This window comes from Tursiops truncatus, unplaced genomic scaffold (genome assembly GCF_011762595.2).
Source record: "Tursiops truncatus isolate mTurTru1 unplaced genomic scaffold, mTurTru1.mat.Y mat_scaffold_161_arrow_ctg1, whole genome shotgun sequence".
Classification (NCBI taxonomy): domain Eukaryota; kingdom Metazoa; phylum Chordata; class Mammalia; order Artiodactyla; family Delphinidae; genus Tursiops; species Tursiops truncatus.
This window is the reverse complement of record NW_022983216.1, coordinates 16,033-43,081: the sequence shown is the minus strand read 5'-3', so window position 1 is coordinate 43,081 and position 27,049 is coordinate 16,033. Positions and strand designations below refer to the sequence as shown.

The window sequence follows — 27,049 nt, the reverse complement described above, 5'->3', positions numbered from 1 at the left end:
GGTTTTAAGATACTTACTAGTCAGGTACATTCTTAGGCGTTTAATATGCGGTGTTGAGTCCATTTCGTTGAGCAAGGAGTAGCTCTTGTCTATTCCATATTTGGCTTAAGGAACTTTATCTGTGCTCATTTCAATCTCTGGTTTTATGCAGCACCCCAACTCACCTTTCCCCTTAAGCAAGCATAAGTTGGTTTTCTAAATTTGAGACCCTGTTCTGTTCTGTAATTCAGTTCCTGTGTAGCCAAGTTTACATTCCGTGTATTACTGATATCTTATGATGTTTCTTTTTCTGTGTGACTTATTTCAGTTAGAATCATCATACCTGAATCCACTCATTGTGCTGCTAAGGGCCTGATGACATAGATTTCATTGCTGAGTGATATTGCTTTGTAAGTAAATACCACAACTTCTTTATCCATTTTTCACTTTCTGCGATGTTGAACTTGTACTGTAAACGAGGTTCTTGTAAACAGAGCCGTTCCAAACTTTGGGGTGGCTGTGTCTTTTTGATTTTAATTTCCCTAAGCTATAGGACCATAAGTGGAAGTGCCCTAGGCTCTGTTGCTTTGTTTTTTAGATGTTTCAGGAAACACCATACACTTCTCCCGAGTGTCTGTTGGCAATTTACATCCCGCCCATCAGCATAACAAGGCTCCCAGTTCTCCATGGCCTGTCCTGCCTTTCTGGATTTTACACTTTTTTCAGATGGCCCTTTTGACCGGGGGGAAGTGAGACTTCATTGTAGTGCAGATTTCCTTTGCAAGCTTGCTTGGTTGGCCAAAAAGGGCGTATGCGTTTTTTCCTGAATATATTCAGGAAAAAACGCATACGCCCTTTTTGGCCAAGTGCATCATTGTGGACGTTCTGCCTCTTTTCCTATGCTTTCAATGCAATTCCAGTCTACCTCCTGAAATCGGTTTCCTGCAATTCTGCCCCGCTTTCAAGTCCTCTTGGCAGCCTTACTTCAGTATATTTTTGGACGATAGCTGTCATTTATAACTCTGCAGGTTTGTGAATTACAGTGCCCCTGAGCTCCTTTCTTCAACTCGCTTTCTTGTGAGCTGGCCGCAACACCGCAGGATGGCTTCAGGCCCTAATCTGGTTCCGGCACGGCACGCTGAGCCTTTGGTTAATTCCTCTTCCTGGTGGGAAATGAGAGTTAAATTTGCCCGTCCAGACACCTCCAGCTAGTCTCTCATTGGTTCTCCCTATTCCTGTTCATCTTCCGCAGAAATTGCAAACTGGGCCAAACAGGAGGTTAAAGGCGCTGACTCTCCAAGTCGGGAGAGTGTTAGTAAAGCGTCTGGAATGTTGCACCCGAGTACCAGGGTAGGAAAACTGAGACATATTTGAACACGTCTCCCGATCACACGGTTGATCATACTCTAGGTTCCACATGCATGTTTTAGCTGAAGGAAGAATACCTTAAACCTGGAGAGTTGAGACCCGTGGAATGGGTACCATGCAATATGACTTCAAAGGGTCTTCATTTGCTCACCGAACCTCTCCAATCCTATCACTGCTGCGTTTATGCCCCTGTACACACGCTTGATTCTCTTTCGGAGACATAGCAATCCATAGGTTTTAAGATACTTACTAGTCAGGTACATTCTTAGGCGTTTAATATGGGGTGTTGAGTCCATTTCGTTGAGCAAGGAGTAGCTCTTGTCTATTCCATATTTGGCTTAAGGAACTTTATCTGTGCTCATTTCAATCTCTGGTTTTATGCAGCACCCCAACTCACCTTTCCCCTTAAGCAAGCATAAGTTGGTTTTCTAAATTTGAGACCCTGTTCTGTTTTGGAATTCAGTTCCTGTGTAGCCAAGTTTACATTCCGTGTATTAGTGATATCTTATGATGTTTCTTTTTCTGTGTGACTTATTTCAGTTAGAATCATCGTACCTGAATCCACTCATTATGCTGCTATGGGCCTGATGACATAGATTTCATTGCTGAGTGATATTGCATTGTACGTAAGTACCACAACTTCTTTATCCATTTTTCACTTTCTGCGATATTGAACTTGTACCGTAAACGAGGTTCTTGTAAACAGAGGCGTCCCAAACTTTGGGGTGGCTGTGTCTTTTTGATTTTAATTTCCCTAAGCTATAGGACCATAAGTGGAAGTGCCCTAGGCTCTGTTGCTTTGTTTTTTAGATGTTTCAGGAAACACCATACACTTCTCCCAAGTGGCTGTTGGCAACTTACATCCCGCCCATCAGCATAACAAGGCTCCCAGTTCTCCATGGCCTGTCCTGCCTTTCTGGATTTTACACTTTTTTCAGATGGCCCTTTTGACCGGGGGGAAGTGAGACTTCATTGTAGTGCAGATTTCCTTTGCAAGCTTGCTTGGTTGGCCAAAAAGGGCATATGCGTTTTTTCCTGAATATATTCAGGAAAAAACGCATACGCCCTTTTTGGCCAAGTGCATCATTGTCGAGGTTCTGACTTTCTTCATATGTTTTCAATGCAATTCCAGTCTACCTCCTGAAATCGGTTTCCTGCAATTCTGCCTTGCTTTCAAGTGACTCTTCATAGCCTTACCTCAGTATATTTTTTGAAAGTAGTTGGCCTTTATAACTCTGCAGGTTTTTGAATTGCAGTGGCCCTTAGCTCCATTTTTCAGCCCTTATTTTTGTGATCTTGCCTCATAACCACAGGATTCCTTCAGGCCCTATTCTTCTGGGGCACCTTGCTGTGCCTTTGGTTAATTCTTCTTACTGATGTGAAATTAGAGTGACATGTGCCCATTGAAACCGCTACAGCTAGTTTCTCACTGGTTCCCCCTATTCCCATTCATCCTCCGCACTAACTGCAGACTGTGCGATACCAGAACTTAAAGGCATTGACTCTCCATTGTGGGGATGTTGTTAGTAAAGCGGCTGGAATGTCGATCCGGAGCCCCAGGAGAGGAAAAATGAGGTGCGTTTTAGAAACCTTTCCCGATCATATGGTATACCAGTCGCTGGGTTTCCCAAGCATGGTTTAGCTGTAGGAAGATTCCCTTCAACCTGGAGTGTTGGGACCCTTGGAATGAGTAGCATGAAGTATTGCATTAAACTTTCGGCAGTTGCTCACCAAAGCTCACCAATCCTCTCAGCCCCAAGTGTCCAGCCTTATGTCTTATCCAGCTGTGGGTTTATATGTGGTCAATCCAGGTTGCATCACAGCCCCTGAGCGAATTTTGTAAGAATTTTTCTCTCTTTCATTGTTTCAGCGTTTTGTTTTTAAAATTTATTTCTATAATGGGGTTTAGCTCATTTTCACTGCTGTGTTTGTGCCGCTCTGCACACACTTGATTCCCTTATGGAGATATATCAATACATGGGTTTTAAGATTCTTATTACTCAGATATATTTCTCTGCGGGTGTATAGGGTGTGTTGAGGCCAGTTCATTGAGCAAGGTGTAGATCTTGTCTAATACCTATTTGGTTTATTGAACGGTATCTGTGCTAATTTCAAACTCTGGTTTTATGCATCACCCCACCTCTCCTTTCCCCTTAAGCTGACATAAGTGTGTTTTCTAAATGTGAGACACTGTTCTGTTCTGTAATTCATTTCTTGTGCAGCCATATTTACCCTCCCTCTATAAGATGATATCTTATGATATGTTTCTTTTTCTGTTTGACTTATTTCAAGTAGTATTATCGGACCTAAATCCACTCTTTATCCTTCTACTAGCCTTATTACATTGATTTCATGGTGAAGAGATATTCCATTGTACATAAGTACCACATCTTCTTTATCCATTGTTCTCTTTCCTGGGATATTTAAGGTGTACTGAAGTTGAGGTTCTTGTAAACAGAGTAGCCCTAAACTGTGGTGTGCTTGTGTCTTGTTGATTTTTAGACTTCCCTAGATATACTCCCATGATTGGAAGTGTCCTATGCTCTGTAGCTCTGTTTTTTAGATGATTTAGGAACCACCATACACTTCTCCAGAGTGGCTCTCGGCAGTTCACACACTGCCCATCAGCGTATAAAGGCTCCCTGTTCTCCATGGCCTGTCCTGCATTTCTGGTTTTTACAATTTTTTAGGATGGCCCTTTTGACCGGTGGGAAATGAGACTTCTTTGTTGTGCACATTTGCATTGCTTGCTTGCTTCGTTGCCCATAAAGTGCGTATGCGTTTTTTCCTGGATATAATCAGGAAAAAACGCATACTGCCCTTTTGGGCCAACTGCATCATTGTCGAAATTCTGCCGCTTTTCATGTGCTTTAAAGACGAGTCCAATCTATCTCTTGAAATCTGTTTCTTGCAATTCTGTCTTGCATTCAGATCCTCTTCTTTGCCTTACCTCAACATATTTTTGGACGTTAGTTTTCATTTATAACTCTGCAGGTTTGTGAATTGCAGTGACCCTGAGCTCCATTTTTTAAGTTGCTCTTTTGTGAGCTGGCCTCAAACCCGCAGGATTGCTTCAGGCCCTATTTTGGCTCCGGCGAGGCAGGCTGAGCCTTTCTTTAATTCTTATTCTTAATGGGAAATTAGAGTGATATGTGCCCGTCCAAACCCCTACAACTATTCTCTCATTGGTTCCCCCTCTTCCCGTTCATCCTCCTCACAATTTGCAAAATGTGTGAAACAGAAGTTTAAATGTGCTGATTCTCCAAGTGGGGAGATTCTAAGTAACGTGGCTGGAATGGTGAACAGGAGCACCAGGAGAGGATAAATGAGGTGCATTTTAGACACATCTCCCGATCACATGGTGTACAGTCCTCTGGGTTTTCCATGCATGTTTTAGCTGTAGGAAGATCCCTTGAACCTGCAGATTTGGGACCCATTGAATGGGTACCAGGTAGTATTACTTTAAAGGGTGTGCATTTCCTCACCCAACCTCACATTTCTCTTAGCGCAAACAGTTTCCAGCCTTATGTCTCATCCTGCTGTGGGTCTAGATGTGTTCAATCCATGTTGCATCACCGTCCCTGAGGAAAAGTTGTAAGAGGTTTTCTCTGTCTCTCTGTCGTTTATTTTTTTCAATTTATTACTATATTGGTTACAGCTGATTTTCAAAGCTCTGTTTCTTGCTGCTGTACATCCACTTGATTCACGTACAGAGAGACATCAATAAATTCTTTTTCAGATTCTTACCAGTCGTATATATTCTTTTCCGGTGACTTGAGTGTGCTGAGTGCAGTTCTTTTAGCTACCGTGTAGGCCTTGTTGATTATCAGTTTGGTATTTGGAATGGTATCTTTGCTAATTTCAACCTCCTGGATGATGCCTCACCCCTCCCCACCTTTCCCGTTTAGCAGCCTTATGCGTGTTTTCTACATATTTGACTATGTTTTTGTTTTGTAATTTATTTCATGTGTAGCCATTTTGGATTCCACCTTTAAGTGATATCTTATGATATGTGTCTTTTTCTTTTTGAATTCTGTCACTTAGAATGATCATACGTAACTCCTCCGGAGTTGTTACAACTGGCCATATTTCATTGATTTCCAGGCTGAATAATATTCCACTCTACCTAAGTACCACATCTCTATCCATTTTTTCCCTCCAGAGACATTTAAGTTATATCCTAGTCGAGGATCTTTTAAACAGAGAGGGGGTAAACATTGGGGTGCCTGTGTCCTCTCGATTTTTGTTTTTCCCAAGATATACGCCCATGAGTGCAAGTGCCCTATGCTCTGTAGCTCATTTTTTAGATGCTTTAGTAAACACAATACACTTCTCCAGAATGGCCGTTGGCAATATACATTTCCACTATAAGTCTCACAGGGCTCCCTCTTCTCGTTGCCCTGTCCTGCATTTCTGTTGTTTACGCTTTATGAGGATGGCTCTTCTGACTGATGCGAAGTGATATCTTTTGTAGTATTGACTTCCAGTGCCCACCTGTTTGGTTGGCTAAAAAAGTGTATGCCCTTTTCTTGAATATATACAGAAAAAAACGCATACACCCTTTTTGGCCAACTGCAATGTTGGCAATGTTCAGCTCCTTTTCTTGTGCTTAATGGCGAGTCCTTTCTACCTCCTCAAATCCCTTTCCTGCCATTCTCCCTTGCTTACAAGTCCTTTTCTCTGACTTTCCTCAAGACATTTTTCAGTGATGGATATTTTCAACTCTGCAGTTTTTGTGAATTTTACTGCCCCTGAGTTCCATTGTTCAACTTGTGTTTATGGGAACTGGCCACAAAGCAGCGGGATTTCCTCAAGCCCTATACTGTTTCCATGGGCAACCCTAGCCTTTGGTCAATTCGTCTTCCTGATTGGAAATTAGAGTGACATGTGCCTGTCTGAACACCTAGGACTTGTCTCTCATTGTTCCTCATCCTTCCGCTTCATCCTCTGGACAAATTCCAAACTGTACGCAACAGGATGTTGACAGTGCTGACATCTCCAAGTGGGGAGACTGTTAGTAAAGACGCTGGAGGGGTGAACCCGAGCACCAGGAGATGAGGAGATGAGATGCCTTTTCCAAACTCTTCCCGATCAGACGGTATACCATCCTCTGGGTGTGACAGACATGTTTTAGCAGTAGGAAGAGTCCCATTCATGTAAGGAGAACACCAGGGCTTTTTCAAAATCAGTGTCTCCCCGAAACCCAAACTGGGGAATTTTTTAAGCTACGGCTACACATATGTTCATTAAGGGCCTTGGGAAGTAGGCAGAGTCCAAACTTTAGATGATTGAAGTCTTCAGGGTCAGAAGCACTCACCACCAGCTTCCCTTAGGCTTACACTTTAACTGTCATTGATAGATGATGTCAATAAAAATATCTATTCTTTTTCAGATTATTTCCCCTTATAGGTTATTGCAAAATGTTGAGTGTAGTTCCCTGTGCTATACAGTAGTTCCTTGTTGATGATCTATTTTATACATAGCAGTGTGTATGTGTTAATTCCAAACTGTTAATTTATCCCTCCTCCCACCTTTCCCCTTTGGTAATAATAAATTATAAGATTTTATACTTCTCAGAAATGGGGGAGCTGAAAGAGAGGTATCATTTTCAATGGAAAAGCATTTAAAACAAGATTGAAGGTTTAACCAAGATTATTAGATGTACATCCTTGGAAAGAAATCACTTCGTTTCTCTAATATTGACCTGACAAATAAGACAAACCTTTTCACTGAACTTGCTTATAATAAAGTGATGGAAATATCAAATGGAAGTGTTAGAAACATCTTATTTTACCCGAGCCTTATACACTGTTCTATGTTAACTACAGTTTGGCTCACACATCTGTTCATTGAGGTTACAATAGTCTCAATTTCTGTTACTGATCCTCCAGAGTGGACCCCAACAAGTGTCCCCCTGCCCAGTGTCATTGGGGCCAACAGATCGAGACTGAGTTTGGTTCACAAGCAAAGGAAACTTTATATTTTGATCAGAGAATGGAGAGGTGAGAGCATGCACTACCCCGTGGGCTGTGGGCTGGGCTGCTGTGTAGAGATCCTGTCAGAGTCAGTGGGAGGGAGGGGACGGAGCTCTCGAGGGCCGGGTTGGCTGTAGCTCAGGCTCTATATCGTGGAGTCTGCACTGGGCCCCAGGAGCTGAGGTGTCGACCCAGCCATTCTGCACTAGGAAATCTGGTCTGAAGTGCCGGGTGTGGAACCTCTGCATGCGGGACCCTAGGAGCACGTGAAATTAGACAAAGCACAAAGGATAAAAAAGGTTAGACTTGACTTTATTGCCCAGATTCTATTTTTATCTCCCAGGGATTTTTAATGGGCTTTGCTGGGGACAAACCCCTCCTCTGCCTTTTGTCCCATTCCTCATTCTTGGAGTGCTGAGGGTGCAGACCCTTCTTCTGTAACTGCTGAGTGCTGAGTTGGGAGCCCTCATACCCTGGGGCGAGGGTCAGAGCTTCTCCCCAGCAGCCTCCCGGTGACGTTGATTGTCCCCAGGACCCCTGCCTCCCTGCTCGTCCACCTGAGCACCAGCATTGGAAGTGTTATAGATTCTAATGACCTTTAAGGGTCCAGGAAAGAGATGTGCAGAGACGCTGTGGGGGCCGGTTTCACCCCGCCCCACATTTGTTCGGCCACCTTAGGCTGACCGTTTCTGCCAGCCTAGATGCTCTGACCAGTAGTCTGCGCTTTCTTCAATTAGGCCCCTGAATTAACTGTACAAACAGCACCAGGTGTCAGAGCCCTGCCCGCTCAACTCCCAGACAGTCCAGGGTCAGTGGTGATCAAGGACCATGATGGCCACTGAGTCAACAGCCTTTTGAAGTAAACAGGAGTCCAGCCGGTCTTATTGGCCACCATCATCACGGTGTCTGTAGGCTTTTCTATGGTGACAGTGTGATATACGGTTCCCCCGCCAAGATTATTAGCTCCCCTCTGGGTGCAGTAAGTCCTGCAAGCAGTAGTCTACTCTTTTGGGACACACTCTTGTTGTTTTATGAGAGAAACTCCAGGTCAAGTGATGTTCACACGAGTCGTCATGGTGCCCTGTTGCCCCGGTTATCTCTCTGGATGTTGGAGTTGGAGGGCCTCCTCACTCGAGGTCGGTGTGCCCACGGAGCGAACCCTGCAACTTCAGGGCATGGTTGGTGGTTAGGATCACCACGTGGGGTCCTTTTCCCTTAGGAGGGAGGTGGCCTTTTGGGCTGCTGATTTCCAGGTTTTTAGATACCGCCAGTATCTTGGCCAGATGTGGCAGTGGGCCAAGCCCCTTGGTGACCGTAGTTTATCCTACCTGGATGGCATTCTTGCATTGTTCCATTTCAAGTGGTCCCAGTTTTTGCACTAATTCTCCAATGGCGATTCACCTTTCACCGGGAATGTAAAGGTCAAAGGGTTTAGCTAAATTAGGGAGTTCCAGGGCAAGGGTCTGAATTGACTGCTCTTTCCATTCTTGAAAGGCCACTTCTGGATTCTATTCAAAAGGATCATCATCTTTTCCTTTCAGTGTTTCATATAGAGGCCCAGCTAGTAGACTGTAGTTAGGGATCCAGAAGCAGCAAACCCTGGCCTCCCCAGGAACCCCTAAGCTGTCTTCTAGTTTTAGAAAGGGGTAAGGCTGAAAATGGTTTCTTCCCTTTCCTGGGATGGGCTTCTCCGACCTTCTGTGAGAATGAAGCCCAGGCAGGTCACCGCAGTCTGTGATATTTGAGCTTTTTCTTGGACAACTTCTATCCTTTATTGGCTTGGTAGTTCAGAGGCCTCCTTAGTAGGGCTGGCGATCAGAATGTCGTCTGCATATTGAAGGAGGGATTTCCTTTTCCAGAGGTAGAACTTTTAGGTCTTTAGCTAAGCTTTCCCCAAAGATGGTGTGGGAATTTTTGCACCCTTGGGGCCAGACGGCCCGGAAGTATTGTTTTAGTTGTATGTTGAGTCCTGCCACTCACAAGCCAAAATTTCTTGTGACTCTGGGACTAATGGAATACAAAAGAAGGCATCATTGAAGACTAATACAGAATACCATGTCCTGGTGGTTGGTAGAATGACCAGCAGGGTGTAGGAATTAGGAGCAACTGGAGGTATATCCTCGGTGGCTTCACTGACTGTCCTGACATCCTTTACCAGGTCCCCAGCAGCCCATGGGGCTCTCGTGGTCAGACCAATCCCAGAATATGGAGCTCACCTGGGCAGGTACCCCACCCCCACCCCAGCCCACGGGGCTCTCGTGGTCAGGCCCCTCCCAGGATACAGAGCTACCCTTGCAGGTACCGTGGCAGGGCTGGGCACACAGGAACCGTGCACATAGCCCTCATTGCAGAGCACCCCCAGCTCACCTGTCGCTCAGAGCTGACACAGAGCACCTCAGAGCAGGACTTGAACTAACAAACAGCAGCTGCGACAGGTCTGTGACCCTGGGCATCACTCCGTGAGGCCTCCCTCCACCTGGTCTTCCAGAGACTTCCACTGCACCCGGGGCACCAGGCCTCTGTCTCCAACCACCACCCACCCCTCCTCTCCCTGACTCCTGGGTTCCTCTCATTAGGAGAGGGTTTTCTTGAAGTTGTCTCCCACTCATGGGCCAGATAAAATGATTAGAAAACAAGCCAAAGCTGCAGCCCCTTGTCTATCCTGACTCTCAGGAGCCCACACCTGTTCCTTGGACCTGGCCGGTTCAGCAAGTTCCATTTTCTGCAACTGTGAGCCCCTGAGGGGTGATGATTGGCTGAGCTGGGCAGCCTTACCGTGCCGGCCAGCCCTCCCCAGGTGTGCCTGGGTTGAGATCAATATAAATACCACTCCAGGCAGCAAGAGCCCCTGCAGCCGTGCCTGACGCCATTTTCTCTGCCCTGTCAGCAGTCTCGGGGCTGGGCTGGTGGGAGGGAGTGAGAGGCCACGGCTTTGTGGGTGGCCCAGTGTGAGTGGGGCTCTGCTGGACTTTCTGCAGCAGTTGCCAGGCTGCCACCTGCTAAAGAAGAGGATGTGTCACCCATACCTGCTGCTGGAATTTCTCCCTGGGCAGAGGTGAGGAAGGAAAAAAGCAGTGGGGGCAGGGACAGGACGGGTATCTCAGGCAGGGAAATGGAAATCTTCCAGAAGAGCACCCAGGGCCAGGACCATCCTGGCTGGCCTGCAGGCACCAAGTCGGCCGGCATGCTGTCACTCGTGTGGCTCTATGGCCCTTCCTCTAGGCTTTCAAGTCCTTGTATATATTCAGGTGTTTTACCTGGGACGGGTGGGAATAGTTCAGCAGCAACTGGCCTGGGGCTCAGCTCACGTTTACTCACAGATGCCTCGGCACGGTGCCCCAGCTTTGCAATGAGGACGCTTGTTGCGTGGGGGCTGCTGGCTGAATGGGAGACGATTCCCCACCACTGACCAACTTCAGAATTGTTTACAACTGGAGCAAGTGCCCTGATACGGTTTTCCTCTGTGTAACTGGTGGGTTCTGTGTTTTTTTTCTCTTTTTCGTTTTTGGTTCAAGGTAGATTTTATTCCTCTTTTTTGTATTTACAGATATAAGCATGGAAATAATTTATTCATATAAATACATGTATGTGCAGGGAATAATTGTTTTTTCTGTTTTATTTTTTAAATTTTATTTCTTTTTAATTTTGAATTTTATTTTATATTTTTATACAGCAGGTTCTTATTGGTTATCTATTTTATACATATAAATGTATACATGCCAATCCCAGTCTCTCAACTCCTCCCACCACCACCCCCCCAACAGCTTTCCCCCCTTGTTGTCCATACGTTTGTTGTCTACATCTGTTGCTCTATTTATGCCTTGCAAAATGGTTAATCTGTACAGTTTTTCTAGGTTCCACATATATGCATGAATATACAAGATTTGTTTTTCTCTTTCTGACTTACTTCACTCTGTATGACAGTCTCTAGATCCATCGACGTCTCTACAAATGACCCAATTTCATTCCTTTTCATGGCTTAGTAATATTCCATTTTATATATGTACCACAGCTTTATGCATTCGTCTGTCTGTGGGCATTTAGGTTGCTTCCATTACCTCGATATTGTAAATAGTGATGCAATGAACATTGCGGTGAATGACTCTTTTTGATTTATGGTTTTGTCTGGGTATATGTCCAGTACTGGGATTGCTGTATCATATGGTAATTCTATTGTTAGTTTCTTAAGAAATTCCATATTGTTCTCCATAATGACTGTATCAATTTATATTCCCAACAATAGTGGAAGAGTGTTCCTTTTCTCCACACCCTTTCCAGCATTTTTGTTTGTAGATTTTCTGATGATGCCCATTCTATCAGGTGTGAGGTGATACCTCATTGTTGAGTCCATTTTGTTGAGCAAGGGGTAGGTCTTGTCTATTACATATTTGGCTTATGGAACGGTATCTGTGCTAATTTCAAACTCTGCTTTTATGCAGCACCCCAACTCACCTTCCCCCTTAAGCAAGCATAAGTTGGTTTTCTAAACTTGAGACCCTGTTCTGTTTTGTAATTCAGTTCATGTGTAGCCAAGTTCACATTCCGTGTATTAGTGATATCCTTATGATGTTTCTTTTTCTGTGTGACTTATTTCACGTTAGAATCATCATACCTGAATCCACTCATTATGCTGGCTAAGGGCCTGATGACATAGATTTCATTGCTGAGTGATATTCTGTTGTACATAAGTACCGCAACTTCTTTATCCATTATTTGCTCTTCTGGGATATTTAACTTGTGCCGTAGAATGAGGTTCTTATAAACAGAGTAGTCCCAACTTTTGGGGTGGCTGTGTCTTTTTGATTTTAATTTCCCTAAGCTATAGGACCATAAGTGGAAGTGCCCTAGGCTCTGTTGCTTTGTTTTTTAGATGTTTCAGGAAACACCATACACTTCTCCCGAGTGTCTGTTGGCAATTTACATCCCGCCCATCAGCATAACAAGGCTCCCAGTTCTCCATGGCCTGTCCTGCCTTTCTGGATTTTACACTTTTTTCAGATGGCCCTTTTGACCGGGGGGAAGTGAGACTTCATTGTAGTGCAGATTTCCTTTGCAAGCTTGCTTGGTTGGCCAAAAAGGGCGTATGCGTTTTTTCCTGAATATATTCAGGAAAAAACGCATACGCCCTTTTTGGCCAAGTGCATCATTGTGGACGTTCTGCCTCTTTTCCTATGCTTTCAATGCAATTCCAGTCTACCTCCTGAAATCGGTTTCCTGCAATTCTGCCCCGCTTTCAAGTCCTCTTGGCAGCCTTACTTCAGTATATTTTTGGACGATAGCTGTCATTTATAACTCTGCAGGTTTGTGAATTACAGTGCCCCTGAGCTCCTTTCTTCAACTCGCTTTCTTGTGAGCTGGCCGCAACACCGCAGGATGGCTTCAGGCCCTAATCTGGTTCCGGCACGGCACGCTGAGCCTTTGGTTAATTCCTCTTCCTGGTGGGAAATGAGAGTTAAATTTGCCCGTCCAGACACCTCCAGCTAGTCTCTCATTGGTTCTCGCTATTCCTGTTCATCTTCCGCAGAAATTGCAAACTGGGCCAAACAGGAGGTTAAAGGCGCTGACTCTCCAAGTCGGGAGAGTGTTAGTAAAGCGTCTGGAATGTTGCACCCGAGTACCAGGGTATGAAAACTGAGACATATTTGAACACGTCTCCCGATCACACGGTTGATCATACTCTGGGTTCCACATGCATGTTTTAGCTGAAGGAAGAATACCTTAAACCTGGAGAGTTGAGACCCGTGGAATGGGTACCATGCAATATGACTTCAAAGGGTCTTCATTTGCTCACCGAACCTCTCCAATCCTATCACTGCTGCGTTTATGCCCCTGTACACACGCTTGATTCTCTTTCGGAGACATAGCAATCCATAGGTTTTAAGATACTTACTAGTCAGGTACATTCTTAGGCGTTTAATATGGGGTGTTGAGTCCATTTCGTTGAGCAAGGAGTAGCTCTTGTCTATTCCATATTTGGCTTAAGGAACTTTATCTGTGCTCATTTCAATCTCTGGTTTTATGCAGCACCCCAACTCACCTTTCCCCTTAAGCAAGCATAAGTTGGTTTTCTAAATTTGAGACCCTGTTCTGTTTTGGAATTCAGTTCCTGTGTAGCCAAGTTTACATTCCGTGTATTAGTGATATCTTATGATGTTTCTTTTTCTGTGTGACTTATTTCAGTTAGAATCATCGTACCTGAATCCACTCATTATGCTGCTACGGGCCTGATGACATAGATTTCATTGCTGAGTGATATTGCATTGTACGTAAGTACCACAACTTCTTTATCCATTTTTCACTTTCTGCGATATTGAACTTGTACCGTAAACGAGGTTCTTGTAAACAGAGCCGTCCCAAACTTTGGGGTGGCTGTGTCTTTTTGATTTTAATTTCCCTAAGCTATAGGACCATAAGTGGAAGTGCCCTAGGCTCTGTTGCTTTGTTTTTTAGATGTTTCAGGAAACACCATACACTTCTCCCGAGTGTCTGTTGGCAATTTACATCCCGCCCATCAGCATAACAAGGCTCCCAGTTCTCCATGGCCTGTCCTGCCTTTCTGGATTTTACACTTTTTTCAGATGGCCCTTTTGACCGGGGGAAGTGAGACTTCATTGTAGTGCAGATTTCCTTTGCAAGCTTGCTTGGTTGGCCAAAAAGGGCATATGCGTTTTTTCCTGAATATATTCAGGAAAAAACGCATATGCCTTTTTTGGCCAAGTGCATCATTGTCGAGGTTCTGACTTTCTTCATATGTTTTCAATGCAATTCCAGTCTACCTCCTCAAATCGGTTTCCTGCAATTCTGCCTTGCTTTCATTGACTCTTCATAGCCTTACCTCAGTATATTTTTTGAAAGTAGTTGGCCTTTATAACTCTGCAGGTTTTTGAATTGCAGTGTCCCTTAGCTCCATTTTTCAGCTCTTATTTTTGTGATCTTGCCTCATAACCACACGATTCCTTCAGGCCCTATTCTTCTGGGGCACCTTGCTGTGCCTTTGGTTAATTCTTCTTACTGATGTGAAATTAGAGTGACATGTGCCCATTGAAACCGCTACAGCTAGTTTCTCGCTGGTTCCCCCTATTCCCATTCATCCTCCGCACTAACTGCAGACTGTGCGATACCAGATCTTAAAGGCATTGACTCTCCTTGTGGGGATGTTGTTAGTAAAGCGGCTGGAATGTCGATCCGGAGCCCCAGGAGAGGAAAAATGAGGTGCGTTTTAGAAACCTTTCCCGATCATATGGTATACCAGTCGCTGGGTTTCCCAAGCATGGTTTAGCTGTAGGAAGATTCCCTTCAACCTGGAGTGTTGGGACCCTTGGAATGAGCAGCATGAAGTATTGCATTAAACTTTCGGCAGTTGCTCACCAAAGCTCACCAATCCTCTCAGCCCCAAGTGTCCAGCCTTATGTCTTATCCAGCTGTGGGTTTATATGTGGTCAATCCAGGTTGCATCACAGCCCCTGAGCGAATTTTGTAAGAATTTTTCTCTCTTTCATTGTTTCTGCGTTTTGTTTTTAAAATTTATTTCTATAATGGGGTTTAGCTCATTTTCACTGCTGTGTTTGTGCTGCTCTGCACACACTTGATTCCCTTATGGAGATATATCAATACAGGGGTTTTAAGACTCTTATTACTCAGATATATTTCTCTGTGGTGTATAGGGTGTGTTGAGGCCAGTTCATTGAGCAAGGTGTAGATCTTGTCTAATACCTATTTGGTTTATTGAACGGTATCTGTGCTAATTTCAAACTCTGGTTTTATGCATCACCCCACCTCTCCTTTCCCCTTAAGCTGACATAAGTGTGTTTTCTAAATGTGAGACACTGTTCTGTTCTGTAATTCATTTCTTGTGCAGCCATATTTACCCTCCCTCTATAGGTGATATCTTATGATATGTTTCTTTTTCTGTTTGACTTATTTCAAGTAGTATTATCGGACCTAAATCCACTCTTTATCCTTCTACTAGCCTTATTACATTGATTTCATGGTGAAGAGATATTCCGTTGTACATAAGTACCACATCTTCTTTATCCATTGTTCTCTTTCCTGGGATATTTAAGGTGTACTGAAGTTGAGGTTCTTGTAAACAGAGTAGCCCTAAACTGTGGTGTGCTTGTTTCTTGTTGATTTTTAGACTTCCCTAGATATACTCCCATGATTGGAAGTGTCCTATGCTCTGTAGCTCTGTTTTTTAGATGATTTAGGAACCACCATACACTTCTCCAGAGTGGCTCTCGGCAGTTCACACACTGCCCATCAGCGTATAAAGGCTCCCTGTTCTCCATGGCCTGTCCTGCATTTCTGGTTTTTACAATTTTTTAGGATGGCTCTTTTGACCGGTGGGAAATGAGACTTCTTTGTTGTGCACATTTGCATTGCTTGCTTGCCCATATGGGCTTCCTTCCCATAAAGTGCGTATGCGTTTTTTCCTGGATATAATCAGGAAAAACGCATATGCCCTTTTGGGCCAACTGCATCATTGTCGAAATTCTGCCGCTTTTCATGTGCTTTAAAGATGAGTCCAATCTATCTCTTGAAATCTGTTTCTTGCAATTCTGTCTTGCATTCAGATCCTCTTCTTTGCCTTACCTCAACATATTTTTGGACGTTAGTTTTCATTTATAACTCTGCAGGTTTGTGAATTGCAGTGACCCTGAGCTCCATTTTTTAAGTTGCTCTTTTGTGAGCTGGCCTCAAACCCGCAGGATTGCTTCAGGCCCTATTTTGGCTCCGGCGAGGCAGGCTGAGCCTTTTTTCAATTCTTATTCTTAATGGGAAATTAGATTGATATGTGCCCGTCCAACCCCCTACAACTATTCTCTCATTGGTTCCCCCTCTTCCCGTTCATCCTCCTCACAATTTGCAAAATGTGTGAAACAGAAGTTGAAATGTGCTGATTCTCCAAGTGGGGAGATTCTAAGTAACGTGGCTGGAATGGTGAACAGGAGCACCAGGAGAGGATAAATGAGCTGCATTTTAGACACATCTCCCGATCACATGGTGTACAGTCCTCTGGGTTTTCCATGCATGTTTTAGCTGTAGGAAGATCCCTTGAACCTGCAGATTTGGGACCCATTGAATGGGCACCAGGTAGTATTACTTTAAAGGGTGTGCATTTCCTCACCCAACCTCACATTTCTCTTAGCGCAGTTTCCAGCCTTATGTCTCATCCTGCTGTGGGTCTAGATGTGTTCAATCCATGTTGCATCACCATCCTTGAGGAAAAGTTGTAAGAGGTTTTCTCTGTCTCTCTGTCATTTATTTTTTTCAATTTATTACTATATTGGTTACAGCTGATTTTCAGAGCTCTGTTTCTTGCTGCTGTACATCCACTTGATTCACGTACAGAGAGACATCAATAAATTCTTTTTCAGATTCTTACCAGTCGTATATATTCTTTTCCGGTGACTTGAGTGTGCTGAGTGCAGTTCTTTTAGCTACCGTGTAGGCCTTGTTGATTATCAGTTTGGTATTTGGAATGGTATCTTTGCTAATTTCAACCTCCTGGATGATGCCTCACCCCTCCCCACCTTTCCCGTTTAGCAGCCTTATGCGTGTTTTCTACATATTTGACTATGTTTTTGTTTTGTAATTTATTTCATGTGTAGCCATTTTGGATTCCACCTTTAAGTGATATCTTATGATATGTGTCTTTTTCTTTTTGAATTATGTCACTTAGAATGATCATACGTAACTCCTCCGGAGTTGTTACAACTGGCCATATTTCATTGATTTCCAGGCTGAATAATATTCCACTCTACCTAAGTACCACATCTCTATCCATTTTTTCCCTCCAGAGACATTTAAGTTATATCCTAGTCGAGGATCTTTTAAACAGAGAGGGGGTAAACATTGGGGTGCCTGTGTCCTCTCGATTTTTGTTTTTCCCAAGATATACGCCCATGAGTGCAAGTGCCCTATGCTCTGTAGCTCATTTTTTAGATGCTTTAGTAAACACAATACACTTCTCCAGAATGGCCGTTGGCAATATACATTTCCACTATAAGTCTCACAGGGCTCCCTCTTCTCGTTGCCCTGTCCTGCATTTCTGTTGTTTACGCTTTATGAGGATGGCTCTTCTGACTGATGCGAAGTGATATCTTTTGTAGTATTGACTTCCAGTGCCCACCTGTTTGGTTGGCTAAAAAAGTGTATGCCCTTTTCTTGAATATATACAGAAAAAAACGCATACACCCTTTTTGGCCAACTGCAATGTTGGCAATGTTCAGCTCCTTTTCTTGTGCTTAATGGCGAGTCCTTTCTACCTCCTCAAATCCCTTTCCTGCCATTCTCCCTTGCTTACAAGTCCTTTTCTCTGACTTTCCTCAAGACATTTTTCAGTGATGGATATTTTCAACTCTGCAGTTTCGTGAATTTTACTGCCCCTGAGTTCCATTGTTCAACTTGTGTTTATGGGAACTGGCCACAAAGCAGCAGGATTTCCTCAAGCCCTATACTGTTTCCATGGGCAACCCTAGCCTTTGGTCAATTCGTCTTCCTGATTGGAAATTAGAGTGACATGTGCCTGTCTGAACACCTAGGACTTGTCTCTCATTGTTCCTCATCCTTCCGCTTCATCCTCTGGACAAATTCCAAACTGTACGCAACAGGATGTTGACAGTGCTGACATCTCCAAGTGGGGAGACTGTTAGTAAAGACGCTGGAGGGGTGAACCCGAGCACCAGGAGATGAGGAGATGAGATGCCTTTTCCAAACTCTTCCCGATCAGACGGTATACCATCCTCTGGGTGTGACAGACATGTTTTAGCAGTAGGAAGAGTCCCATTCATGTAAGGAGAACACCAGGGCTTTTTCAAAATCAGTGTCTCCCCGAAACCCAAACTGGGGAATTTTTTAAGCTACGGCTACACATATGTTCATTAAGGGCCTTGGGAAGTAGGCAGAGTCCAAACTTTAGATGATTGAAGTCTTCAGGGTCAGAAGCACTCACCACCAGCTTCCCTTAGGTTACACTTTAACTGTCATTGATAGATGATGTCAATAAAAATATCTATTCTTTTTCAGATTATTTCCCCTTATAGGTTATTGCAAAATGTTGAGTGTAGTTCCCTGTGCTATACAGTAGTTCCTTGTTGATGATCTATTTTATACATAGCAGTGTGTATGTGTTAATCCCAAACTGTTAATTTATCCCTCCTCCCACCTTTCCCCTTTGGTAATAATAAATTATAAGATTTTATACTTCTCAGAAATGGGGGAGCTGAAAGAGAGGTATCATTTTCAATGGAAAAGCATTTAAAACAAGATTGAAGGTTTAACCAAGATTATTAGATGTACATCCTTGGAAAGAAATCACTTCGTTTCTCTAATATTGACCTGACAAATAAGACAAACCTTTTCACTGAACTTGCTTATAATAAAGTGATGGAAATATCAAATGGAAGTGTTAGAAACATCTTATTTTACCGGAGCCTTATACACTGTTCTATGTTAACTACAGTTTGGCTCACACATCTGTTCATTGAGGTTACAATAGTCTCAATTTCTGTTACTGATCCTCCAGAGTGGACCCCAACAAGTGTCCCCCTGCCCAGTGTCATTGGGGCCAACAGATCGAGACTGAGTTTGGTTCACAAGCAAAGGAAACTTTATATTTTGATCAGAGAATGGAGAGGTGAGAGCATGCACTACCCCGTGGGCTGTGGGCTGGGCTGCTGTGTAGAGATCCTGTCAGAGTCAGTGGGAGGGAGGGGGCGGAGCTCTCGAGGGCGGGGTTGGCTGCAGCTCAGGCTCTATATCGCGGAGTCTGCACTGGGCCCCAGGAGCTGAGGTGTCGACCCAGCCATTCTGCACTAGGAAATCTGGTCTGAAGTGCCGGGTGTGGAACCTCTGCATGCGGGACCCTAGGAGCACATGAAATTAGACAAAGCACAAAGGATAAAAAAGGTTAGACTTGACTTTATTGCCCAGATTCTATTTTTATCTCCCAGGGATTTTTAATGGGCTTTGCTGGGGACAAACCCCTCCTCTGCCTTTTGTCCCATTCCTCATTCTTGGAGTGCTGAGGGTGCAGACCCTTCTTCTGTAACTGCTGAGTGCTGAGTTGGGAGCCCTCATACCCTGGGGCGAGGGTCAGAGCTTCTCCCCAGCAGCCTCCAGGTGACGTTGATTGTCCCCAGGACCCCTGCCTCCCTGCTCGTCCACCTGAGCACCAGCATTGGAAGTGTTATAGATTCTAATGACCTTTAAGGGTCCAGGAAAGAGATGTGCAGAGACGCTGTGGGGGCCGGTTTCACCCCGCCCCACATTTGTTTGGCCACCTTAGGCTGACCGTTTCTGCCAGCCTAGATGCTCTGACCAGTAGTCTGCGCTTTCTTCAATTAGGCCCCTGAATTAATGTACAAACAGCACCAGGTGTCAGAGCCCTGCCCGCTCCACTCCCAGACAGTCCAGGGTCAGTGGTGATCAAGGACCATGATGGCCACTGAGTCAACAGCCTTTTGAAGTAAACAGGAGTCCAGCCGGTCTTATTGGCCACCATCAGCACAGTGTCTGTAGGCTTTTCTATGGTGACAGTGTGATATACGGTTCCCCCGCCAAGATTATTAGCTCCCCTCTGGGTGCAGTAAGTCCTGCAAGCAGTAGTCTACTCTTTTGGGACACACTCTTGTTGTTTTATGAGAGAAACTCCAGGTCAAGTGATGTTCACACGAGTCGTCATGGTGCCCTGTTGCCCCTGGTTATCTCTCTGGATGTTGGAGTTGGAGGGCCTCCTCACTCGAGGTTGGTGTGCCCACGGAGCGAACCCTGCAACTTCAGGGCATGGTTGGTGGTTAGGATCACCACGTGGGGTCCTTTTCCCTTAGGAGGGAGGTGGCCTTTTGGGCTGCTGATTTCCAGGTTTTTAGATACCGCCAGTATCTTGGCCAGATGTGGCAGTGGGCCAAGCCCCTTGGTGACCGTAGTTTATCCTACCTGGATGGCATTCTTGCATTGTTCCATTTCAAGTGGTCCCAGTTTTTGCACTAATTCTCCAATGGCGATTCACCTTTCACCGGGAATGTAAAGGTCAAAGGGTTTAGCTAAATTAGGGAGTTCCATGGCAAGGGTCTGAATTGACTGCTCTTTCCATTCTTGAAAGGTCACTTCTGGATTCTATTCAAAAGGATCATCATCTTTTCCTTTCAGTGTTTCATATAGAGACCCAGCTAGTAGACTATAGTTAGGGATCCAGAAGCAGCAAACCCTGGCCTCCCCAGGAACCCCTAAGCTGTCTTCTAGTTTTAGAAAGGGGTAAGGCTGAAAATGGTTTCTTCCCTTTCCTGGGATGGGCTTCTCCGACCTTCTGTGAGAATGAAGCCCAGGCAGGTCACCGCAGTCTGTGATATTTGAGCTTTTTCTTGGACAACTTCTATCCTTTATTGGCTTGGTAGTTCAGAGGCCTCCTTAGTAGGGCTGGCGATCAGAATGTCGTCTGCGTACTGAAGGAGGATTTCCTTTTCCAGAGGTAGAACTTTTAGGTCTTTAGCTAAGCTGTCCCCAAAGATGGTGTGGGAATTTTTGCACCCTTGGGGCAAGACGGCCCGGAAGTATTGTTTTAGTTGTATGTTGAGTCCTGCCACTCACAAGCCAAAATTTCTTGTGACTCTGGGACTAATGGAATGCAAAAGAAGGCATCATTGAAGACTAATACAGAATACCATGTCCTGGTGGTTGGTAGAATGACCAGCAGGGTGTAGGAATTAGGAGCAACTGGAGGTATATCCTCGGTGGCTTCACTGACTGTCCTGACATCCTTTACCAGGTCCCCAGCAGCCCATGGGGCTCTCGTGGTCAGACCAATCCCAGAATATGGAGCTCACCTGGGCAGGTACCCCACCCCCACCCCAGCCCACGGGGCTCTCGTGGTCAGGCCCCTCCCAGGATACAGAGCTACCCTTGCAGGTACCGTGGCAGGGCTGGGCACACAGGAACCGTGCACATAGCCCTCATTGCAGAGCACCCCCAGCTCACCTGTCGCTCAGAGCTGACACAGAGCACCTCAGAGCAGGACTTGAACTAACAAACAGCAGCTGCGACAGGTCTGTGACCCTGGGCATCACTCCGTGAGGCCTCCCTCCACCTGGTCTTCCAGAGACTTCCACTGCACCCGGGGCACCAGGCCTCTGTCTCCAACCACCACCCACCCCTCCTCTCCCTGACTCCTGGGTTCCTCTCATTAGGAGAGGGTTTTCTTGAAGTTGTCTCCCACTCATGGGCCAGATAAAATGATTAGAAAACAAGCCAAAGCTGCAGCCCCTTGTCTATCCTGACTCTCAGGAGCCCACACCTGTTCCTTGGACCTGGCCGGTTTAGCAAGTTCCATTTTCTGCAACTGTGAGCCCCTGAGGGGTGATGATTGGCTGAGCTGGGCAGCCTTACCGTGCCGGCCAGCCCTCCCCAGGTGTGCCTGGGTTGAGATCAATATAAATACCACTCCAGGCAGCAAGAGCCCCTGCAGCCGTGCCTGACGCCATTTTCTCTGCCCTGTCAGCAGTCTCGGGGCTGGGCTGGTGGGAGGGAGTGAGAGGCCACAGCTTTGTGGGTGGCCCAGTGTGAGTGGGGCTCTGCTGGACTTTCTGCAGCAGTTGCCATGCTGCCACCTGCTAAAGAAGAGGATGTGTCACCCATACCTGCTGCTGGAATTTCTCCCTGGGCAGAGGTGAGGAAGGAAAAAAGCAGTGGGGGCAGGGACAGGACGGGTATCTCAGGCAGGGAAATGGAAATCTTCCAGAAGAGCACCCAGGGCCAGGACCATCCTGGCTGGCCTGCAGGCACCAAGTCGGCCGGCATGCTGTCACTCGTGTGGCTCTATGGCCCTTCCTCTAGGCTTTCAAGTCCTTGTATATATTCAGGTGTTTTACCTGGGACGGGTGGGAATAGTTCAGCAGCAACTGGCCTGGGGCTCAGCTCACGTTTACTCACAGATGCCTCGGCACGGTGCCCCAGCTTTGCAATGAGGACGCTTGTTGCGTGGGGGCTGCTGGCTGAATGGGAGACGATTCCCCACCACTGACCAACTTCAGAATTGTTTACAACTGGAGCAAGTGCCCTGATACGGTTTTCCTCTGTGGAACTGGTGGGTTCTGTGTTTTTTTTCTCTTTTTCGTTTTTGATTCAAGGTAGGTTTTATTCCTCTTTTTTGTATTTACAGATATAAGCATGGAAATAATTTATTCATATAAATACATGTATGTGAAGAGAATAATTGTTTTTTCTGTTTTATTTTTTAAATTTTATTTCTTTTTAATTTTGAATTTTATTTTATATTTTTATACAGCAGGTTCTTATTGGTTATCTATTTTATACATATAAATGTATACATGCCAATCCCAGTCTCTCAACTCCTCCCACCACCACCCCCCCAACAGCTTTCCCCCCTTGTTGTCCATACGTTTGTTGTCTACATCTGTTGCTCTATTTATGCCTTGCAAAATGGTTAATCTGTACAGTTTTTCTAGGTTCCACATATATGCATGAATATACAAGATTTGTTTTTCTCTTTCTGACTTACTTCACTCTGTATGACAGTCTCTAGATCCATCGACGTCTCTACAAATGACCCAATTTCATTCCTTTTCGTGGCTTAGTAATATTCCATTTTATATATGTACCACAGCTTTATGCATTCGTCTGTCTGTGGGCATTTAGATTGCTTCCATTACCTCGATATTGTAAATAGTGATGCAATGAACATTGTGGTGAATGTCTCTTTTTGATTTATGGTTTTGTCTGGGTATATGTCCAGTACTGGGATTGCTGTATCATATGGTAATTCTATTGTTAGTTTCTTAAGAAACTCCATATTGTTCTCCATAGTGACTGTATCAATTTATATTCCCAACAATAGTGGAAGAGTGTTCCTTTTCTCCACACCCTTTCCAGCATTTTTGTTTGTAGATTTTCTGATGATGCCCATTCTATCAGGTGTGAGGTGATACCTCATTGTTGAGTCCATTTTGTTGAGCAAGGGGTAGGTCTTGTCTATTACATATTTGGCTTATGGAACGGTATCTGTGCTAATTTCAAACTCTGGTTTTATGCAGCACCCCAACTCACCTTCCCCCTTAAGCAAACATAAGTTGGTTTTCTAAACTTGAGACCCTGTTCTGTTTTGTAACTCAGTTACTGTGTAGCCAAGTTTACATTCCGTGTATTAGTGATATCTTATGATGTTTCTTTTTCTGTGTGACTTATTTCAGTTAGAATCATCATACCTGAATCCACTCATTGTGCTGCTAAGGGCCTGATGACATAGATTTCATTGCTGAGTGATATTGCTTTGTAAGTAAATACCACAACTTCTTTATCCATTTTTCACTTTCTGCGATGTTGAACTTGTACTGTAAACGAGGTTCTTGTAAACAGAGCCGTTCCATACTTTGGGGTGGCTGTGTCTTTTTGATTTTAATTTCCCTAAGCTATAGGACCATAAGTGGAAGTGCCCTAGGCTCTGTTGCTTTGTTTTTTAGATGTTTTAGGAAACACCATACACTTCTCCCGAGTGTCTTTTGGCAATTTACATCCCGCCCATCAGCATAACAAGGCTCCCAGTTCTCCATGGCCTGTCCTGCCTTTCTGGATTTTACACTTTTTTCAGATGGCCCTTTTGACCGGGGGGAAGTGAGACTTCATTGTAGTGCAGATTTCCTTTGCAAGCTTGCTTGGTTGGCCAAAAAGGGCGTATGCGTTTTTTCCTGAATATATTCAGGAAAAAACGCATACGCCCTTTTTGGCCAAGTGCATCATTGTGGACGTTCTGCCTCTTTTCCTATGCTTTCAATGCAAATCCAGTCTACCTCCTGAAATCGGTTTCCTGCAATTCTGCCCCGCTTTCAAGTCCTCTTGGCAGCCTTCCTTCAGTATATTTTTGGACAATAGCTGTCATTTATAACTCTGCATGTTTGTGAATTACAGTGCCCCTGAGCTCCTTTCTTCAACTCGCTTTCTTGTGAGCTGGCCGCAACACCGCAGGATGGCTTCAGGCCCTAATCTGGTTCCGGCATGGCACGCTGAGCCTTTGGTTATTTCCTCTTCCTGGTGGGAAATGAGAGTTAAATTTGCCCGTCCAGACACCTCCAGCTAGTCTCTCATTGGTTCTCGCTATTCCTGTTCATCTTCCGCATTAATTGCAAACTGGGCCAAACAGGAGGTTAAAGGCGCTGACTCTCCAAGTGGGGAGAGTGTTAGTAAAGCGTCTGGAATGTTGCACCCGAGTACCAGGGGAGGAAAACTGAGATATATTTGAACACGTCTCCCGTTCACACGGTTGATCATACTCTGGGTTCCACATGCATGTTTTAGCTGAAGGAAGAATACCTTAAACCTGGAGAGTTGAGTACCCGTGTAATGGGTACAATGTAATATGACTTCAAAGGGTCTTCATTTGCTCACCGAACCTCTCCAATCCTATCACTGCTGCGTTTATGCCCCTGTACACACGCTTGATTCTCTTTCGGAGACATAGCAATCCATAGGTTTTAAGATACTTACTAGTCAGGTACATTCTTAGGCGTTTAATATGGGGTGTTGAGTCCATTTCGTTGAGCAAGGAGTAGCTCTTGTCTATTCCATATTTGGCTTAAGGAACTTTATCTGTGCTCATTTCAATCTCTGGTTTTATGCAGCACCCCAACTCACCTTTCCCCTTAAGCAAGCATAAGTTGGTTTTCTAAATTTGAGACCCTGTTCTGTTTTGGAATTCAGTTCCTGTGTAGCCATGTTTACATTCCGTGTATTAGTGATATCTTATGATGTTTCTTTTTCTGTGTGACTTATTTCAGTTAGAATCATCATACCTGAATCCACTCATTATGCTGCTATGGGCCTGATGACATAGATTTCATTGCTGAGTGATACTGCATTGTACGTAAGTACCACAAGTTCTTTATCCATTTTTCACTTTCTGTGATATTGAACTTGTACTGTAAACGAGGTTCTTGTAAACAGAGGCGTCCCAAACTTTGGGGTGGCTGTGTCTTTTTGATTTTAATTTCCCTAAGCTATAGGACCATAAGTGGAAGTGCCCTAGGCTCTGTTGCTTTGTTTTTTAGATGTTTCAGGAAACACCATACACTTCTCCCGAGTGTCTGTTGGCAATTTACATCCCGCCCATCAGCATAACAAGGCTCCCAGTTCTCCATGGCCTGTCCTGCCTTTCTGGATTTTACACTTTTTTCAGATGGCCCTTTTGACCGGGGGGAAGTGAGACTTCATTGTAGTGCAGATTTCCTTTGCAAGCTTGCTTGGTTGGCCAAAAAGGGCGTATGCGTTTTTTCCTGAATATATTCAGGAAAAAACGCATACGCCCTTTTTGGCCAAGTGCATCATTGTGGACGTTCTGCCTCTTTTCCTATGCTTTCAATGCAATTCCAGTCTACCTCCTGAAATCGGTTTCCTGCAATTCTGCCCCGCTTTCAAGTCCTCTTGGCAGCCTTACTTCAGTATATTTTTGGACGATAGCTGTCATTTATAACTCTGCAGGTTTGTGAATTACAGTGCCCCTGAGCTCCTTTCTTCAACTCGCTTTCTTGTGACCTGGCCGCAACACCGCAGGATGGCTTCAGGCCCTAATCTGGTTCAGGCACGGCACGCTGAGCCTTTGGTTATTTCCTCTTCCTGGTGGGAAATGAGAGTTAAATTTGCCCGTCCAGACACCTCCAGCTAGTCTCTCATTGGTTCTCGCTATTCCTGTTCATCTTCCGCAGAAATTGCAAACTGGGCCAAACAGGAGGTTAAAGGCGCTGACTCTCCAAGTGGGGAGAGTGTTAGTAAAGCGTCTGGAATGTTGCACCCGAGTACCAGGGGAGGAAAACTGAGACATATTTGAACACGTCTCCCATTCACATGGTTGATCATACTCTGGGTTCCACATGCATGTTTTAGCTGAAGGAAGAATACCTTAAACCTGGAGAGTTGAGACCCGTGGAATGGGTACCATGCAATATGACTTCAAAGGGTCTTCATTTGCTCACCGAACCTCTCCAATCCTATCACTGCTGCGTTTATGCCCCTGTACACATGCTTGATTCTCTTTCGGAGACATAGCAATCCATAGGTTTTAAGATACTTACTAGTCAGGTACATTCTTAGGCGTTTAATATGCGGTGTTGAGTCCATTTCGTTGAGCAAGGAGTAGCTCTTGTCTATTCCATATTTGGCTTAAGGAACTTTATCTGTGCTCATTTCAATCTCTGGTTTTATGCAGCACCCCAACTCACCTTTCCCCTTAAGCAAGCATAAGTTGGTTTTCTAAATTTGAGACCCTGTTCTGTTCTGTAATTCAGTTCCTGTGTAGCCAAGTTTACATTCCGTGTATTACTGATATCTTATGATGTTTCTTTTTCTGTGTGACTTATTTCAGTTAGAATCATCATACCTGAATCCACTCATTGTGCTGCTAAGGGCCTGATGACATAGATTTCATTGCTGAGGGATATTGCTTTGTAAGTAAATACCACAACTTCTTTATCCATTTTTCACTTTCTGCGATGTTGAACTTGTACTGTAAACGAGGTTCTTGTAAACAGAGGCGTCCCAAACTTTGGGGTGGCTGTGTCTTTTTGATTTTAATTTCCCTAAGCTATAGGACCATAAGTGGAAGTGCCCTAGGCTCTGTTGCTTTGTTTTTTAGATGTTTCAGGAAACACCATACACTTCTCCCGAGTGTCTGTTGGCAATTTACATCCCGCCCATCAGCATAACAAGGCTCCCAGTTCTCCATG

At 44.7% G+C, this 27,049-nt stretch overlaps 2 long non-coding RNA genes across 2 annotated transcripts; both read left to right on the top strand.

Annotated features, from left to right (window-relative positions):
- The first annotated feature begins 309 nt into the window (after nt 1–309).
- LOC141277725 (uncharacterized) lies at nt 310–13,559 on the top strand. The gene is made up of 3 exons (XR_012329487.1): nt 310–389; nt 1,888–1,973; nt 13,503–13,559. It is a non-coding gene; the product is annotated as an uncharacterized lncRNA (long non-coding RNA).
- A 5,317-nt stretch (nt 13,560–18,876) lies between these two features.
- Nucleotides 18,877–26,767, top strand: LOC141277726 (uncharacterized). Its single transcript, XR_012329488.1, has 3 exons — nt 18,877–18,960; nt 23,528–23,609; nt 26,689–26,767. It is a non-coding gene; the product is annotated as an uncharacterized lncRNA (long non-coding RNA).
- The last annotated feature ends 282 nt before the right edge of the window (nt 26,768–27,049 follow it).